Source organism: Microcebus murinus, chromosome 1, assembly GCF_040939455.1.
Source record: "Microcebus murinus isolate Inina chromosome 1, M.murinus_Inina_mat1.0, whole genome shotgun sequence".
In the NCBI taxonomy this organism is placed as follows: Eukaryota; Metazoa; Chordata; class Mammalia; order Primates; family Cheirogaleidae; genus Microcebus; species Microcebus murinus.
In genome coordinates, this window is record NC_134104.1 from 133,169,161 (window position 1) to 133,187,069 (window position 17,909).

The window sequence follows — 17,909 nt, forward strand, 5'->3', positions numbered from 1 at the left end:
TCATCAATATGCTTATAAGATTCGTCCATGCTTGATAGAACATTTCTCTCTCTCTCTCTCTCTTTTTTTTTTTTTTTTTGCTGAATAATAGTCTATTGTGTAGATGTACTTTTTTTTATCCACTAGTTATGGTTCCTTCCAGTTTTTAGTGATTATGAATAAAACTGCTACAAACATTCATGTTCAGATTTTGTATGGACATATGTTTTCAAATCAACATGATTGCTGGATCATATGGTAAAACTATGTTTAGCCTGTAAGAAACTGCAAAACTTTTCCAGAGTAGCTGCATGATTTTCCTTTCCCAACAGCTAGAAGTGAGAATTTCTGTTGCCCCATATCCTCACCAGCAATTGGTATTACCAGTTTTTTAGATTTTATTTAGGGGTATCTTATTGTTGTTTTACTTTGTAATTCCCTTATGATAAATGACATTGATAAATGACATTGTTGCCATCCATATATCTTCTTTGATCAGGTGTTTACTGACAATGTTGGCCCATTTTTTAATTGTTTTGTTTTCCTATTGTTGAGTTTATAGGGGTGTTTTGCATACTTTTGGATACAAGTCCTTTATCAGATATGTGTTTTGCAAATATTTTCTCCAAATGTGTGGCTTATCTTTTCATTCTTTTACCAGGGTCTTTCACAGACTAAGATAAAGTCCAAGTTTTCAGGGTTTTTTCCTGAATCATACTTTGGTGTTTTATTGAAAACCTCACTGGCATACTCAAGGTTACTTAACATTTTCTCCTATGTTTTCTCCTAGATGTTTCACAGTTTTGCATTTTACACTAAGGTCTATAATTCATTTTGCATTGATTTTTGTGAAAGGTGTAAGATCTGTGTCTTAAGTTCATTGTTTTTCATATAGACATCCAATGGTTTCTGCAGTGTTTGTTGAGAAGTCTATCCTGTCTCCCTTTAATTGCCTTTGCTCCTTTGTCAAAGATCAGTGGACTCTATTTGTGTATATCTCTATTCTGTTCCTTTGATGTATGTGTCTGTGCTTCTACTGATATATCATCGGCTTGATTACTGTGGCTTTGTAGTAAGTCTTGAAATCAGGTAGTGAGATTTCTCAATTTTTCTCTTTTTCTTCAGGATTATCTTGGTTGTTCTAGGTATTTTGCATTTGCACATAAACGTTATACTCCAGTTTGTCAATGTCTACAAAATATCATGCTTGGATTTTGATTGAGATTACATTGATCTAAAAAACAAATTGTGAATAATTGATATCTTAACAACATTGTCTTCCATCCATGATTGTGGACTATTTTTCCATTTACTTAGATTTTATTTGACTTCTTTCATCAGACTTTTATAGTTTTCAGCATGTAAATTTTGTGTATTTTTGTCACATTTTTACCTAATTATTTCGTTTTGGGGTGCTGTTGTAAAAAGTATTTTAAAATATATCAAATTCCAATCGCTCATTGATGGTATATAGGAAAGCAGTTGATTTTTGTATTATCACATTTGGTATATTAATGCAAATGTGTTTTTATACTATTATTGATTTTAACCTTATATCCTGTGAGCTTGCTATACTTATTAGTTTTAACAGATTTTTTTGTGTGTAATTTTTGGGAGGTGGATTTTCTGCATACTTAATCATGTCATCTGGGAACAAAGACAGTGTTTTTCCTTCCTTCCCAATCTGTATCTCTTTATTTTTTCTTCTTATTGTATTAGCTAGCATTTACAGTATGACATTGAATAGGAGTTGTAAGAGAGGACATCTTGAATTTTTCTCAGTCATAGAGGGAAACCTTCTAGTTTCTCATCATCAATCATGATATCAACTGTAGGTTTTTTGTAAATGTTATTTATCAAGTTGAGTCAGTTTCTCTATTCCTAGTTCTATGAGAATTTTTATTGTGAATGTATATTGAAGTTTATCAATGCTTTTTCTGTATCAGTTAAGATAATCATATTATTTCCTTTAGACTGTTGATTATTATGTCTTCTTGGAGAATTCACCCTTTTTTCGTTATATAATATTCCTCTTTCTCACTGACAAATTTTCTTGTTCTGAAGTTTGCTTTGTCTAAAATTATGAATAATATTGCTCTTCCAGGTTTCTTTTGATTAGGGTTAGTATGGTATATCTTTTTCTATCTATTTACATTTATCTGAGTCTTTATATTCAAAATGAGTTTCTTATAGACAACTTATAGTTGTCTCTTACGTTTTTATCCCATCGCTGTCTTTTAATTGATATATTTAGACTATTACATTTAAAATTATTATTAATATAGTTAGATTAATATCAACTATGTTTGTAACAATTCGTTGCACTTGTTCATTGTTCTTCTCCCTCCTCTTTTTCTGTATTATCTGGTTTGAATTGTGCATTTTATGTGATTTAATGTTATATTCAGAGGAATTTGTTGAAAAATCTATTGTTTCTCAATTGAATTGTCTTTGTCAAATGTCAGTTGATTATATTTGTGTAGACCTGTTTCTGGGCTCTCTATTCTGTTCCTTTGATGTATGTGTCTATATTTTTATTAATATATCACTGGCTTGATTACTTAACTTTGTAGTAAGTCTTAAAATCAGGTTGTGAGACTTCTCAGATTTTGTCCTTTTTCTTCAGTATTAGCTTGGCTATTTTATGTATTTTGATTTAATGTCATATTCTCTCTTAGCTTACTAGGATTTTATACCTTAAAAATTTTTATAATGTTTGTCCTAGATATTGCAGTATATATTTACAACTAATGTAAGTCTACATTCAAATAACACTCTACCACTTCATGGGTAGGGCAGGTACCTTATAAAAAAGTATTCCCAATTCCTTCCTGCCATATCTTATGAAATGGTCGTCATTCATTTCATTATCCATATGCTATAATCACTCAATACATTGTTACTATTACTAGTTTGAACAAACATTTATCTATTAGATCAATTAAAAATAAGAAAAAACAAAGATTATATTTTACCTTTATTCTTTCTATGATGATTTTCCTCTTTATGTGAAGATCTGAGTGTCTGACCTGTATCATTTTTCTTCTCCTTGAAGTACTTCTTTTAACATTTCTTTCAGAGGAGGTCTGTTGGCAATGAATTCCCTCAGTTTTTTTTGTGTCTGAGAAAGTCTTTATTTTTTCTTTTGTTTCAAAGGGTAATTTTTATGGATATTGAATTCCATGTGAGTTTTTTTTTCTTTTAGCACTTTAAAGTTTTCACTTTACTGTCTTCTTAATTCCATGCTTTCTGATGAGAAGTCTGCTCTAATTCTTATCTTTCTTCTCCATAGTTACGCTGTTTTATTTCCTTGACTTCTTTCAAGATTTTCTCTTTGGTTTTTTTTTCCAGTTTGAATATGATATTTGTAGGTGTATATATTTTAGTCTTTACCCTGCCGGGCATTCTCTAAGTGTCCTGGATCTGAAGTCTGGTAACTGTCATTAATTTTGAAAAATTTTCATCCATTATTCAGCAATTCTTTTGCTCACTTCTTTCTTCTCCTTCTGGCATTCCAATTACAATTATGTTACACATTCTAAAATTGTCCCACAATCCTTGGATGTTCAGTTCTATTTTTTTTCATTCTTTTTTCTCTTTGCATTTAAGTTTGGGAAGTTTCTATTGACCTATTTTCAAGCTACTGTTTCTTTCGTCATGTCCAATCTACTGATGAGCCTATCAAAGCTATTTTGCATTATTTATTTCTGTTACAGTGCTTTTGATTGCTAGCATTTCCTTTTGATACTTTCTTAGAATGTCTGTCTTTTTATTGGTTTACATTATCCATTCATTCTTGAATGTTGCCTACTTTTTCCATTAGAGCCCTTAATGTATTAACCATATTTATTTTAAATTCCCCATCGATGATTCTAAAGTCTATGTCATATCTATTCTGGTTCTGCTGCTTACTTTGTCTCTTCAGACTATTTTTTTCTTTCCTGTTAGCCTGCCTGGTAATTTTTTGTTGAAAGCCAGACATAATATATTGGTTAATAGGAACTGGGATGAATCAACTTTTAGTGTAAGGTTTTATGTTAATCTGGCTAGGATTATGTGGCTATGTCTTGTGTTTTCTGTAGCTGTAGCTACCAAAGGCTTCAAATTCCTTTAGTGTGTTTGTTTTTTGTCTCCCTAGTTAGTATCTTTGGGCTTCCCTAAGAACTCCTCTGAGTACATCTTGCTGCTCTTTTAGTTTTTAATTTTTTTAATTTTTATTTGATTTTAGTGTATTATGGGGGTACAAGTGTTAACATTACATATATTGCCGATGCCCCCTTCTCCCCTTGAGTAAGAGCTTCAAGCGTGTCCATCCCCTAAACATTGCTGTTATGCTAGAGTCCTGTTGGTGTGGTGGTAAGGTGTGAGAAAGAGGAAGAATTGTATAAACTTATGATTAAATCTCATTGGTTTTGTGAGCCTGTGTTCCTGGACCATGACCTTCTAAAGTGTTTTTAAATTTTCTTTTCTTCCCTTTAGTTGAGACAGACTAGAGTAAGATCAAGTCCAAGAATTCTCTTCCCCAGGGTATGATAAAGCTTTAGTGATATACTTTCCCTTGGACAACATGCCTTTGTTATGGAGAATGCTCTGGGTATAGTTCTCAATAATTATGCTTTTTGCTTTCTCTTTCTGGAATCATGACGGGCTTCTTCTTGAATCCTTAGTGTGAGAACCTGGTGAGGTTCCTGGAGGTAAAACCTATGAAAGGACAGGGTCCCCAAGACTTTCTCATTCTCAACCTAGTCCACACAGCCTCAAGATTTCACCTGTCTCTCCAGATTTCAGGGTGGTAACTTGCCTTGCAATCTCAGTTCTCTGATAGATTCAAGATAAGTCATTGATTTTTTTGTTTGTTCAGCCTTTTCTTGTAAGGATGTAGTGCTGATTTCAGAGCTCTTTATATGACAAAGCTAAAACTGAAAGTCTGTTTATTTTTACTCTTGTTACCAAATCTGAATGATTTGCATTGTCCTGGACTAGCTATTTGCAGGTGGTTCCTCTATGTGTGGAATGTGGGGTTGAGTGGTAGGGACAGGTGAGTTTGCAAAGTTTTTCTGCTTTCTTCTTTGTTGCTACTATCATGGACTGTTTCTCGATATTAGGGCTGTGCAGCCTACGTTCTTCTGACTCTAAGAACCTGACTGGATTTTGGAGCAATCCTATCTCTATCCCTGAATTCCTTAGAGTCCTTCACTGGCTGCTACTACCAGGAGACATACCCCCTGTCTTCCAAGACATACTTTTTGCCCCCCCAAAATGTGGCATTTTTTGAGATTTGCATTCTCTGGATTCTACTCAGAATTTTCATGACTTTCTCTATCATCTCCAATAATAGTGCCCTGTTATATTTAATTTCTGTTAAAATAGGTCTTACTTAACATGGAACATTTGTTGATTCCTGACATTTGATACTAAAAGGCCTCCTCCCTGCTCTCTATTCTTCTCCACTACACTTAGACAGCTTCTTGCATAAAACTTGCTGATCTCAGTTTTTTTTTTCTACCGCATTTATGCATAATTTGGAGTTTGCAGGTTTTTCTCTGTCTCCTCATTTCACCAAAGATGTATTTCATGGCTTTATTTTTATTCTCCTTGTTACTCTATTTGGTTTCCAGGAGGAGAAGTGGGAAGATTCAAAACTAAGCAGTCACTATGTTCTTAACCTCTGTTCCATATTTGGAAATAACAAGAAACGTTAAGAGTCAATGGGAAAGTTAACGTCTGGGTCACTGTGCTGCCTGGTCTGGAGCACGGTGTAAATTGTGCCTTCTGGAGTGGCATAATGCAACCGCTTGCATAAACACACAACCCAAGTCTATAGTCTTATTCCTGTACCTAAAAATTTATGTTCTTTTTCTTCTTGATGTTATATACTCCTCACTTGAATTTTGATAAAGAAACAGGTATTGATGTAAATGTAAAGTAAGTTGCTCTTGCTTAGTAGAGTCAGGCTTTGAGAATTTGACTTTGATGAGATAATACAAGTGAGAAGGCAATTCAACTTGCTTTTACTCTGCCAGGGCTTGTTTTCTTCTTCATCTATGAACCATAACTATATAAATAAATGTTTGTAAATGATTGTAAAGTTCTCTCCATCTACCTTAACTCACATATATTCACATAGGGGAATTGCTTTTTTATGTACACAGATACTCCAATATACTCTTTTTATTTATTTATTTATTTATTTATTTATTTATTTATTTATTTTATTTTAATTTTATTTTTATTTCTTTTTTTTAGTCTGTGGGAGTAGGTGCCACACCCAGGAACTTGCCCCTGACAGTGGGAGGCCACCCAGGCAAGCTGCTGTGGCACAGAAACACTAACATGTTGACTGTGCAGCCAAAGGAAGAAGGGAGGAGGGTGTCTGGGGACCGGACATGGCTACCGGTATGGTGAACACTCAATTTCACCGCCATTTTAGTGCCCCCTTTAAAGGGCAGTTACTTTATCTCCTCTCAGCTCTCCAATATACTCTTTAGGAGAGAAATATTCCTTCAGTAATCGATGCCAGTTTCCCTCTACAAGGAAGACAATTTTAAAATAAAAATACCTTCAGTTAACATGATTTCCACGTTGCTTCTAATTACTAATTACGCAGCAATATCAAAATATTTTAAATGCATTTGCATTTAGATATAATTAACTTTTAAACACAAATTAACCATTTAAAAGAAATCTTGCCACTTATGTAGGAAGCTAAAAGAAATATCAAAATCTGTTCTCAAAAACTATTTTGTTGACTTTTTATAAGAATGTGTGTCAGAGGAGAAATAGAATTTATTTGGTATGATTTATATTTTATTACAAAATTAGGAATACATTTTCCTAATTTATTCCTATTATTTATTCCTTTCCTAATTTATTCCTTTTTTCAGTTAATGAGGTTTTCAGTACCTCATTAATTCTTCCATAGAACCAACTTACATTGACTTACACAGTTTTACATAACCATAATGCATTAGCCCTGGAGAGAAAAGTTGCCTAAAAATATTTTCAGAGTCTCTCCATACCTGGAAGACTTAACATAGCCTTTCTAGTCCTAAGAAGTCCATAGTGACTTTGCAACTGTAAACAAAATGATCAGGACCACAGACTTGAGAAAAAAAGCCAATTTAGGCTAGGTGTCCTTTACCAATTACCAATGGAACAGGTAAGACCAGACATGTCCAGCAGGGAAATGAGGATCCAGAAAACACGGGGAGGGTCCCAGGAAGCTCCTTCACAGTGGCCAGTCTGGAAAAGAGTAAGAAATAGGGGCAGAGAAAAGGATACAAAAAACCTGTGTCTTTTCTAAGTTTGTGCACATGATCTAAGCTCTCAGGGGAATTGGGAGGATTCTGGGTATAGACATAAGATTTAGGAAAAAATAAAGGGGACAGATTTGAGATAAACATTTCCTTTGAATTGGGAGAATGGAAACAGGAAGTAATAAAGTAGAGAGTCCTTGAGCCCCACTTACTGGACAGGAACATTAGGGAGGAAGTAGTCTCTTAGAAGGGCTGTACTCTTGGTTCCCTGCTCTGCTGCTGCCTTCTTGAAGCTCTTAATCAATTTATCTTTGAACCTGTGTTTTGTAAGTGAAATCTCATGGGCAAACAGAGCCTGTGCACGAGCAAAGGACCCGTGTGGAGATGCACCATGAGCTCAGGACTCCAGTAGACTCAAAGCCAGTAGTGTTCTGTCTGTGACTGAGGAAGCAGGGGTCACTGACAACCCCCGAAGGTCTGTGCTTCTTGTTGGAACCAGAACTCGCTTCAGATGCAGAAAGGCGACAGCACTCCCAGAAGCACTAATGACTAAAATCAGGCAAGCCTAAGTATGCTTTCTTACCTGTGTTATCAATACTCCCCTATGTTAGCCAGTCACCTATGCCAAAAATGATGCCATAGAAGGAACGGGAAAGACAGGGCAATTCATATCTCCTTTCCTTCCGGTCTCTCCTTATTTATCAGCAGCCTCAAGGAAGAGTATGATGGTAGAATGTGCACATTTCAAGAAGAGAATTAGACACAGGTGAGTCAGTTTTGTGCTGTATTTCCATTGTTCTGGTAAAAACAAAATATATATATATATATATATATGTATGTACTGGCTACAAATGACAAATTTCGCAACTTGGGTGATTGTGTATATGCCTTAAGTCCTCCCATATTTGCACTTAAAACTTGCACTGCACAATGTAAAGATGAACAGTAAAATCCATGCTAGTTGTTTAAAATTTGTGATTTTTCTCTATTTAGAGCAACATTAAATAGCCAATAAAGTACACCATGACAAGTTGAAAGAGACTGTGGGAAAAAAGAAAAAAGCCTTATATTTAGTACATTTAATGACACTCTCCCCTATGTTGCTGCCTCTGGAAGTAACAGATAAGTTATCCATGTAGAATCATCCAGATTCTGTGTTTGGAGGTGGTGGATGGATCCCTCAATCCGAAGGAGCTGCACAGGTAGGGACAGAAGCTTCTCAACAGCCACCACGTAGTTAGATGACTGGGCCTCTTTCCAGTATCCAGCACTGCGTCAAGTGCCCAGGGTCTTGGCAAATGCCTATGGAAGGGGAGGATCTTCAATAAGACCGAGTATAAACTACTCTATAATTTCCTATTACTGCCGTAACAAACTACTACACACATAACTTAAGACAGTATGAATTTATTATCTTATAGCAGGCGTCCTCAAACTACAGCCACATGCAGGCCCCCTAGCACATTTTTATCTGGCCCTCCGGGTGTTTTTGCCGCCGCTGCCAGTCCTGCTTAGCAGCCGACTCATCCCGGGCCCACAGTATGCACTCTCCAACAGTCTGAGGGACAGTGAACTGGCCCCCTGTTTAAAAAGTTTGAGGACCCCTGTCTTACAGTTCTGGAGTTCAAAAGTCTCAGATGGTTCTGCAGAACTGTGCTTCCTTTGGAAGCTCTAGAGGAGAATCTCTAGAGGCCACCTGCACTCCTTGGCTAAAAGTTGTTTTCTCTATCATCAAAGCCGGCAATATAGCATCTTCTTTCTCTGCTTCCATCTTCACTTTGCTTCCTCTCCTCCAAGAACACTTGTAATTACATTGAGTCCGCCTGGATAATAGAGGATTATCTCTTAATCTTAAGATCCTTTTTAAATCACATCTGCAAAGTCCCTTTTGTCATATATGGTAACATGTTCACAGATTCCAGGGATTAAGGTGTGGACATATTTGAGGGACCATTATTTAGCCAACCACACCTACGCTTCAGTAGGTTGAGTGTTTAACAAAGAAATCAAGTTTAGTTATAACAAAATGAAACCATTTTGTAAACATATGGGCTGAGACTCATACCCTGCATGTTCAAATTAGAAAAAGGAAGAAAATAAAACAATCACCATTAAAACCCCTACTAATGCTAGTAGCAAAAAGAGAGGTTGTATTTAATAACAGAGGATAATACCCACCTCCATTTCCCTGCTGCTACGGTTATTATTGTTAAAATCACTGGACAGGAGGAGCAAAGTATATTTTTAAAGATATATTTCTTAAAATTGCAATTATCTTTCAGTACATTTATCACATTATCAAATATGCCTTATGGGATAAAAAGGCACCCATATTAAGGAAAAGTTAATACTGTCCTTTGTCCTAAAAAGTTGGAGAGTTTATTAAATCCATACACCTTAGACATTCAGACTCAATTAGAAGTCCTGCTATTGTAAAGCAATGGTATCCAAAGCGGGAATGAACAGGGACTGTTTCCCCAGCCACTTTTCCTTCTACCAAACCTGTTCACATTTTATTCAGGTATCTGCTTTCCACCACCCAGCCCTGGTTTTAGGGCTGTGCTTCTTAAATGTGCATATGAATACCCCAGGGAGCTAGCTAAAATGCAGATTCTGCTTCAGCAGGTGTAGAAGGGGCCTAAGAATCTGCATTTCTAACAAGCTCCCCAGAGGTGCTGATTTTGTACCTCTATGGAGCAAACTTTGAGAAGCAAGACTTCTGGGGGTATAAACCCCATTTCCAGCTCCATGATGTGACTCCTGAGTAACCAACACTAAACATGGCAATCTCATTCCCCTTGCCAATGTTTGGATTAGAAATGAGAATGTGACCCAATTGCAACCAATATGGTACAAGATGTAATTCTGCTGGATGAACTTTGAGAATAGCTTAGTTCTCCTAAATGAGCAATGAAGAGACATTCACTCCTTCCCCTTAGCTTGCTAAGTCTGATTGTGAGTCTGGAGCTTCAGTGGCCATTTGGGACCATAAGATTGGCCAGCTTGTGTGCAAAGCTACTTTACTGAGGAAGGCAGAATGAAGGCATAGAAAGAGCCAAGTCTAGATGCAACTGCTGACCACAGAGCCATCTGATCCCAGCTTAAGACTTCATGTGGAGTGGGGGTAGGGGGTATTTCCTTATAGTTCAGGCCCACTTGCTTTAGGTTTTCTGCTGCTTGTAGCCACTGCCTCCCAACTCAGGAGGATTAACTCAAACAGCTCCCTTGTTAATGATGTATGGAAACATTTATATAAACAGTGAGAAGCTCTCAGTGGAATAAATGTTGGCCATAGAAGTTATATATGATAAAAAGCCAAACCTTTCTGTGAAGGAGATTTACATTCTGGTCTCAAATAAATTCGTTGCCAACTCCAGAATCTTGCAGCAACTAGAAGATATTTATGTAATCTCTGCTTTAAGATCTCTTCCTTTCATGTTCAAAAATATACTGCATATGTAAAATATATAGTTTGAAAACACAGACTAAAGAAGAAAAATATAATTCCTAAAAGTGACCGATACCGTCACAGCTTTAAAACATTTGATTGTTGTAAGCCATGGTGAGAAGAGTATATGGTTGATTCTTAGTCAAGGGAGTGAAATCCCAGTAGGTGAAGGATAGATCAAGCTGATAATTTAAAGAGTTGTGTTTAGTGGGGTGGGAGTGAGGGCAATAGATTTCCTTGCTCACCATAATAATAAGGTATCACTACCAACATCAGCACTTATGGTTGTTTTTAAAATAATGTTATTTGTCAAGTAATTGTCATTTGTCAACTACATCTCTGGGGTGCAGATAGAATATCAGCTTTGATGACTTGCCTATATCTATGTGAACTTGCTCTGCCCAAGTTGGCTCTCAGTCCTGTCTCGTGGCCTGCCCCTCCTCTCCTCTCTGGCACAGGGTACTTCCACTGGCAGATTTACTGTAGAGTTTCTCAATTCAGACTGCACACTGGAATTGACTGCCTAGGCTCTACTCCCAGAGATTCTGGTTAGACAACTTTGGTGGGACACAGACATGGGCCTTGTTTGTTTGCTTTTATAACTTTTTATTTTGATACAGTTTCAGACTTGTGGAAAAGTTGCAACAGAATAAAGAATTGCCAGATACCCTTCACCCAAATCTCTTTCTCTTTTGTCTCTCTCCTCCCTCTATATGTAATTATTTGAAACCTGTTTAAGAGTAAGCTTTAGACATGATGTTCTTTTACCCCTAAATATTTCCAAAACACAAGGAATTCTCATACATAACCACAGAACAATTATTAAAAACCAGGAAGTTAACAATACTATTATCTAATCTGAAGACTTTATTGAGATTTTGTCAATTGTTGCAATAATGTCTTGTATAGCAAAGAAAGCCCACATCCAAGAGTGGTTATTTTTTTAACATCTCTGGCTTGATAACAGTGTGTAGCTAACTGGAAAACAAGCATGTGTTCAGCTGAAGCTGGGAGCTATAAGAAAAGGCGCCCAGGGTAGCAAATCTTCCTGGAAGATTCCTGGGGCCTGGGGAGGAGCAGGGCAGTGCTGGAGGTGGCAGGACAGCAGAGGCAGGGAAGAGCTCAATTGCACTGACTCCTGCCTTGGATTTGGGGACCAGGCGTGGGCCAATCCAGAACTTCACCATGAACGCTGGCCCTCATCCCCCACCCAGAAGCCATGAACAGAGATGGTCTTGAAAGTCTTGGGTTCCTCTCCACAATTACCTTGTGGACCCCAGGGTGAAAGCAGGTGGGTTCATATGACTGAAGCTGCTTTTCTAGCCAGTTGTCTGGACCAAGGAAGCTCAGCAGAGGCACAGGCCACTGCCTGGTCCCTGCACCTGGTGAAGAGACCAGTGTGCCAGCAGGGGATAGCGCCAGTGCCAGCCAGGGAACAAGAACATGCCCACCAGTGTGCCCCAGCCAGGCAGCATCCACTGGCAACTTCCCTAGCAGAGACTCCACATTTCTGTGAAACAGGCGCACAGGGGCTGCACAGGAAAGTGAAGAGCTACAGCACAGAAGTTGGCTGGGGACAGTGAGAGGGAGGAAACCCATATGGTGAGGGGAGAGCCTGTTTTCTGATATTAAACAAAGTTGACCTCCTTTCATCTGTTTCTGGTAGAGCCAGAAGTGGGGAAATAAGCAGGCAATGGTCATCATGCTGGTATAATTTCCAGATTCTAGAAATATTTGTTAGGCAATACTATAACTGGGAAAATTGAAGTAGGCAATGAATAGATAAAAGCAGTATTAGTTAGCCAATAAGCATTTAGTATAAGGTGGCAGAAGTCTGTTCTCTATTTGTTTTGGTTATCTCTTACTATAAAACCAACCACTCCAAAAGTCAGAGCATAAAATGACCATTTTGTTATTTCTTAGGATCTTGTGGGTTGACTGGGGCTTGGATGAATAGATTTTTATTTTTATTTCTTTATTTTTTTTTACTAGTCTCAGTTGGAGACTCCTGCACAACTGCAGTCAGATGGTGGCAAAGACTGGAAGGTGTAAGATGACTTTACTCACTAGTCCTGGTGGGGTTACCTGGAAGGCCAGGAAGCTGGAACTGCCTCTCTGTCCCTCCACATGTGGTCTCAGGCCTCTCTTTCCCTTCTTTCCTCTTTCAATGATCCGTCCTCATGGTGTCTGGACTTTTTGCATGGAGGCTCAGAGCTCTCAGAGTTGCAGCTTTGAAAGTTGGCAGTCTTTTGGGCATAAGTCCAGGTTTGATACAGCTCCCTTCTGCCACATTTTGTTGGTTCAAGTCACAGGATCAGTTGCATTCAACGTAGAAAGGAACTATCCACAGGTCTGAATACCAGAAGGCAAGGTCCATGTGGGGCACATCTTTGGGAACTAGTTACCACATTATTCAGGGGCCATTGGTGATATCCCAGCCAGATGTCATAAAAAATAGTGTTATTGATAACAAGTTAGAGTAAATGCTCTCAGCTATTACCGTAGTACATAGCTAGAACTAAGCAGGTAATGGTCATGTGGTACATCTAGGAGTGCCAGACCTTACCCCTGGGTTCTCAGTGTCTGCAAATATTCTGTGCCCCAAAAGCACTAACAGAGTAGGGAAGCCTGTGTGAACCAGAACAGTGTGAGTCTGGGAGGAAACCTGTGCAACTGGTTTTGTGATGATGCAGGGTCTTTTCCAAAGCCTCTGTGCACTCAAATCTTGGTCCAGTCTCTGGAGTTGAGTGAGGGTGAACTGGGGAGGTGGCAGGGACACTAGAATGGCTAAGGTTGAATATCCTTTCATTTAGAGAAACTAAAATTAAAATTAAGATATCTTCTTTCCATACTTGGTTTTGTGGCTTAAGACTGGCTACATGTTATTTTTCTTTGTTTTTATGAAGGAGAAACAAACAAAAGTCTTAGATCCCTTGAAGCCCTCAAGAGGTACTGCCATCTCCCATAGCTTGCAAATTTTCCTGCACACTTTGTTACTGTCTACTTGCCTTTGTCCATTTTCTGCTTCTGTAACAGAATGCCACAGACTGGCTAAAGAACAGGTGGTTATTTGGCTCACAGTTCTGGAGGCTGGGAAGTCCAAGAGCATGGTGCCAGCACCTGCTGAGCATCATCCCCTCCATTGAGGGGCAGGAGGGCAAGAGCACACAAGTTAGAGGCACTAGGGGATGGACCCACTTTATAACCACCCACTCTGGGGTTAGCTAACCTGCTCCAACAACAATGACATTAATCCATTCATGAGAGCTCTGGCCTCATGAGCCATCACCTCTTATTAGGCCTCACCTTCCAACACTATTATGTTGGGAATTAAGTTTACAACACATGAACTTTTGGGAAATGCATTCAAACCATAGCACTATTTACTACTCCTTTCTAGTATGTTTAATTTTAAGGTACCTGGGAAGAAAAGCAAAGATGGAATATAACTAAATGTGATCTGAATAGTTTATCAATAATTTCTAGATCTATACCAAGGAAAATAATGCTGGTATGGATCTTAGCCATTTTAAACTGACACAATCAACTAAGTTTGTGTTATATAAGACATTTATGTCTAACATCATCTATTCTTCTTTATCAATAGGCATTAATTTACATACTAAAGCAGCAATACTTTAACTCTGATTTTAAGGTTTTAGTTATCTTTATAAACTATTCCTAGATTATATACTTATTATTTAAATTTAGAATCTACTAAGCCACGCTAACATCTGAGATTTTTTCCCCCAGCATTAAGCATTTAATCATGTTCCCGAATAAGATTAAAATAGCTGTAATTGTTCAAACTGGGATGCTTTGTGAAACTACATTATAAAACATTTAAAGGCCAAAGCTTTCCATTTGAGATTTCTGACTGGTCATTTGTCTCTAGGGGCCATATTAGAACCAGGGAAGGGAACAAGCAGCAGAAGCAAGCCTGTCCCTCTGTTTCCTCCTGACACTCACTTATAGTCATTGCCAGTCCATGTTCATGCCATTTCAAAGCAATCTGGTGCTATTGCTTTTGTTGGTAAATTATCCTCCAAAAATAACATCATCTGGCTTCTCAATTAAAGCTGCTAGAGAATGACTGACTTTATTATATGGGACATCTCTGTGAGTAATAAATGGAGCTCTTTTTTTCTCCTGGGAAACTAAATTGTACTGGTCTGTTTTCAGTAATAAACAATATGACAAGTCTTGTAACATAGGAAGTACATAAAACTTGCTTTGGATGATGGATTTTATATCTCCAAAGAGAGTTAAACTGTATATTTAAAGCTCTTATCATCTACTTGACTTCTGTGTTGCATTTTAGAGTTTAAAAAAATGACATAGTACAAAAATAGAAAATAAAAGAAAAGATGATTTTATAGTTCGTCAAGATCAAGGCAGGAATATACAAATCATAAAGGGAAAGAAAATTGTATATAATTCTCACTATACTAAGTGAGAATTTTTACCTTTATTTTAAGCTTTATGTAAGTGATTAAATTATAATTCTGCTGATATAATTTGTTATGTAAAAGATATAAGTAACTTGACAAATTTGTGTAAAGCAAAATTTGTAAAATAAAGAGTATGGTTAGGACTTTTAAAATGATAATTAGCTTGTAATGTGAATGAAATATGTACTTTCCTTTAGAAAGTAAGGACTTAATATAGTTTGCAAATTACCCCTCTAATGAGCCTATTTACAATGAATGTAAGTTGCTACACTATTTTCATAATGAATGAATGAGGTTTTAATGAATCATATTTACTTTAACATCCAGCAGAAATATGGGGCAATATAGAATGAAACAGAAATATTCCTTATGTCAGAATTAAACTGAAATAATTTTTATGAAAATGTTTAGGTTTTGGCATGTAGATTTTTTTTAAAAAAAATCTATTTTTTTAAATTATTAATTAAAATGTACCCTTCATCAAGTTGGTTTGAAGATTGGTTAACCATCATGTAAAAGTTAATGTGCAGTGGAAAACAGCCAAGTACATTTGGTAGTGTTACGATGAAAAAAAATATGTCTTTAATCACAGAGCAGGGACAATATTTATATAAACTATAGCAATAGTTTGGTATCACATTGTTCTTACTTTTACAAAGCATGATTCTTCCATCCATTTGACGAGTGTTTATTGAGTGCCTGCTGTATACCCACCCCTATACTAAGTGTTATGCTTACAGACTTGCATTTGAGGAGTTAGATTCGAGTTTGTCAGGTGATCCTCAGGGAATTCTCATGACTTAGGGAGGCTAGATGAGTATCAGGATGCTCTAGTGAAGACTAAATTTGGGCTTGTTTTGTCCATTAACAACTCTACAATAGAGAGTTGTTGGTGAGAATCTTTCTCCATTAGAGAAGAGTAAAACTCGCCTTTGATGGATTAAGGATAAATTCTGATCTCATTCTTCCAGCCTTTCCAACCCCATCTGCATTCCCCCCCCACCCCAGGAGCACAGGCCATTCGGAAAAGGGAGGGATGGTAGCTCTATTGGCTGGAAATGCACTGTCATGATATCTTTTTTCTATTTGTGATTCTAAAAAGATACGTTTCTAGACATCAAAGAGATAGGGGCTAGGGAGGGTGCCAGGTTCTTAAAGTTACGACAGCTAAGTCTTCATGTCATAGAGGCAAGAGGCCACAGCCTCATTGTGACTTAGTGGTTCTCAACTGGTGGTAATTTTGCCCCCAACACTCACCCAAGGGACACTGGCAATGTCTGGAGACATTTTTGTTTGTTACAACTGGAAGGAATGTTACTACTGGCTTGTAGTGGGGAGAGGCCAATGGATGTTGCCTTCTTGCCATTCACAGGTCATCCCCACAAAAAAGAATTGTTTGCTTCTGGATGTCAGCAGTGTCGAAGTTGAAAAAAACTGATTTGCGGCCTGAAGGCTTAAGCACAGCACATTGCACAGAGGGTGTCAACAAATGCTTGCTGACAGCATAAATGAATGTGTGAGTACATGACTAAATCACACTTTGCTAAAACTACCTAACTTTGGGAAGTGATTACTTTGTCAATTAAATATGGCACTCAACTCTTTGTTCAGGTGGACTGCAGAGATCATCTCCGAATGGCAAAAATCGCAGAAAAAGTGGTTTTCTACAGTGTACTACTACTATCCCAATATTTGTCAGAATTCGTGATTTACTTAATGAGTCTATTTTCAGGCTTGTATTCATTTAACACATATTTCTCGAGCACCTACTATTCATCAGATACAACTCGAGAAACTACGTATACAACTGAAAAACACAACAATGGTTCCTGGCTCCATGAAGTTTGCAGGCTACTTAAGTGAGGGAAAGACTAATATATTTTTATAGAAACAACTATGGATAAATCCACAGAAGACACATAAATTTCATAACAAGGCTTAGTTCTACAGTGTAGTCTAGGATTTGGGCATTGGTCAAGGAAGACTTTGTCTGTAATGCTGAATATTTTTTATAAGAATGTAGTTGTACATATTTGTGTAATTAAAAATTAATAAAAATTAAGCATTAATTCCAAAAAAGTACTAATATATGCTTTAAAACATGCATTTACTTTCTTTTTTGGTTAACATTTTGTACTTCACATTTTCCCATTTTATTATAAGAATTTGCAAGCATACAGAGGAGTCAAAAGACTTGTACAGTGAACGTCTAGAATCCCACCCAGATTCTGCAATTATTTTAATGTGTTTGCCTTATCACATATTCATGCCTCTATCCACCCATCAAGATATCATATTTTATATGTATTTCAAAGTAAATTGCAGACATCAGTGGACTTCTCTCTAAATACGTCAATATACATATCCTTAACTAGAACTCTGTGTATAGTTCAAGCATGATTTTCATTAGCACTATATAGTTATTCAACACAAAATGCCCGAAATACAAACACAGATTTCATTCCATGGGTCTACCACTGGTTCTCTTATATAACATGCTCAGGCAGAATACAGATTAGAGGTCTGGCCTCTATAATAGTGATTATTATAAGCCTTAATGAATATCCCCTTTCAGTCACTTTACATTTAACTCATTAATCAAAGAATCAATAGGTAGAGCCATTATTCATTCTTTCTAACTATAAATTTGCACTACAAATTGGAAAACATAATAGTCCCTGTAGCCTCATCAGTTGGCTCGTTAGGTTATTGGTTGAGAGAGGTAGTTTATATATCCAAAAAGCACTGTAGGGAGTGTTCTCTGTGGCTTTGGAA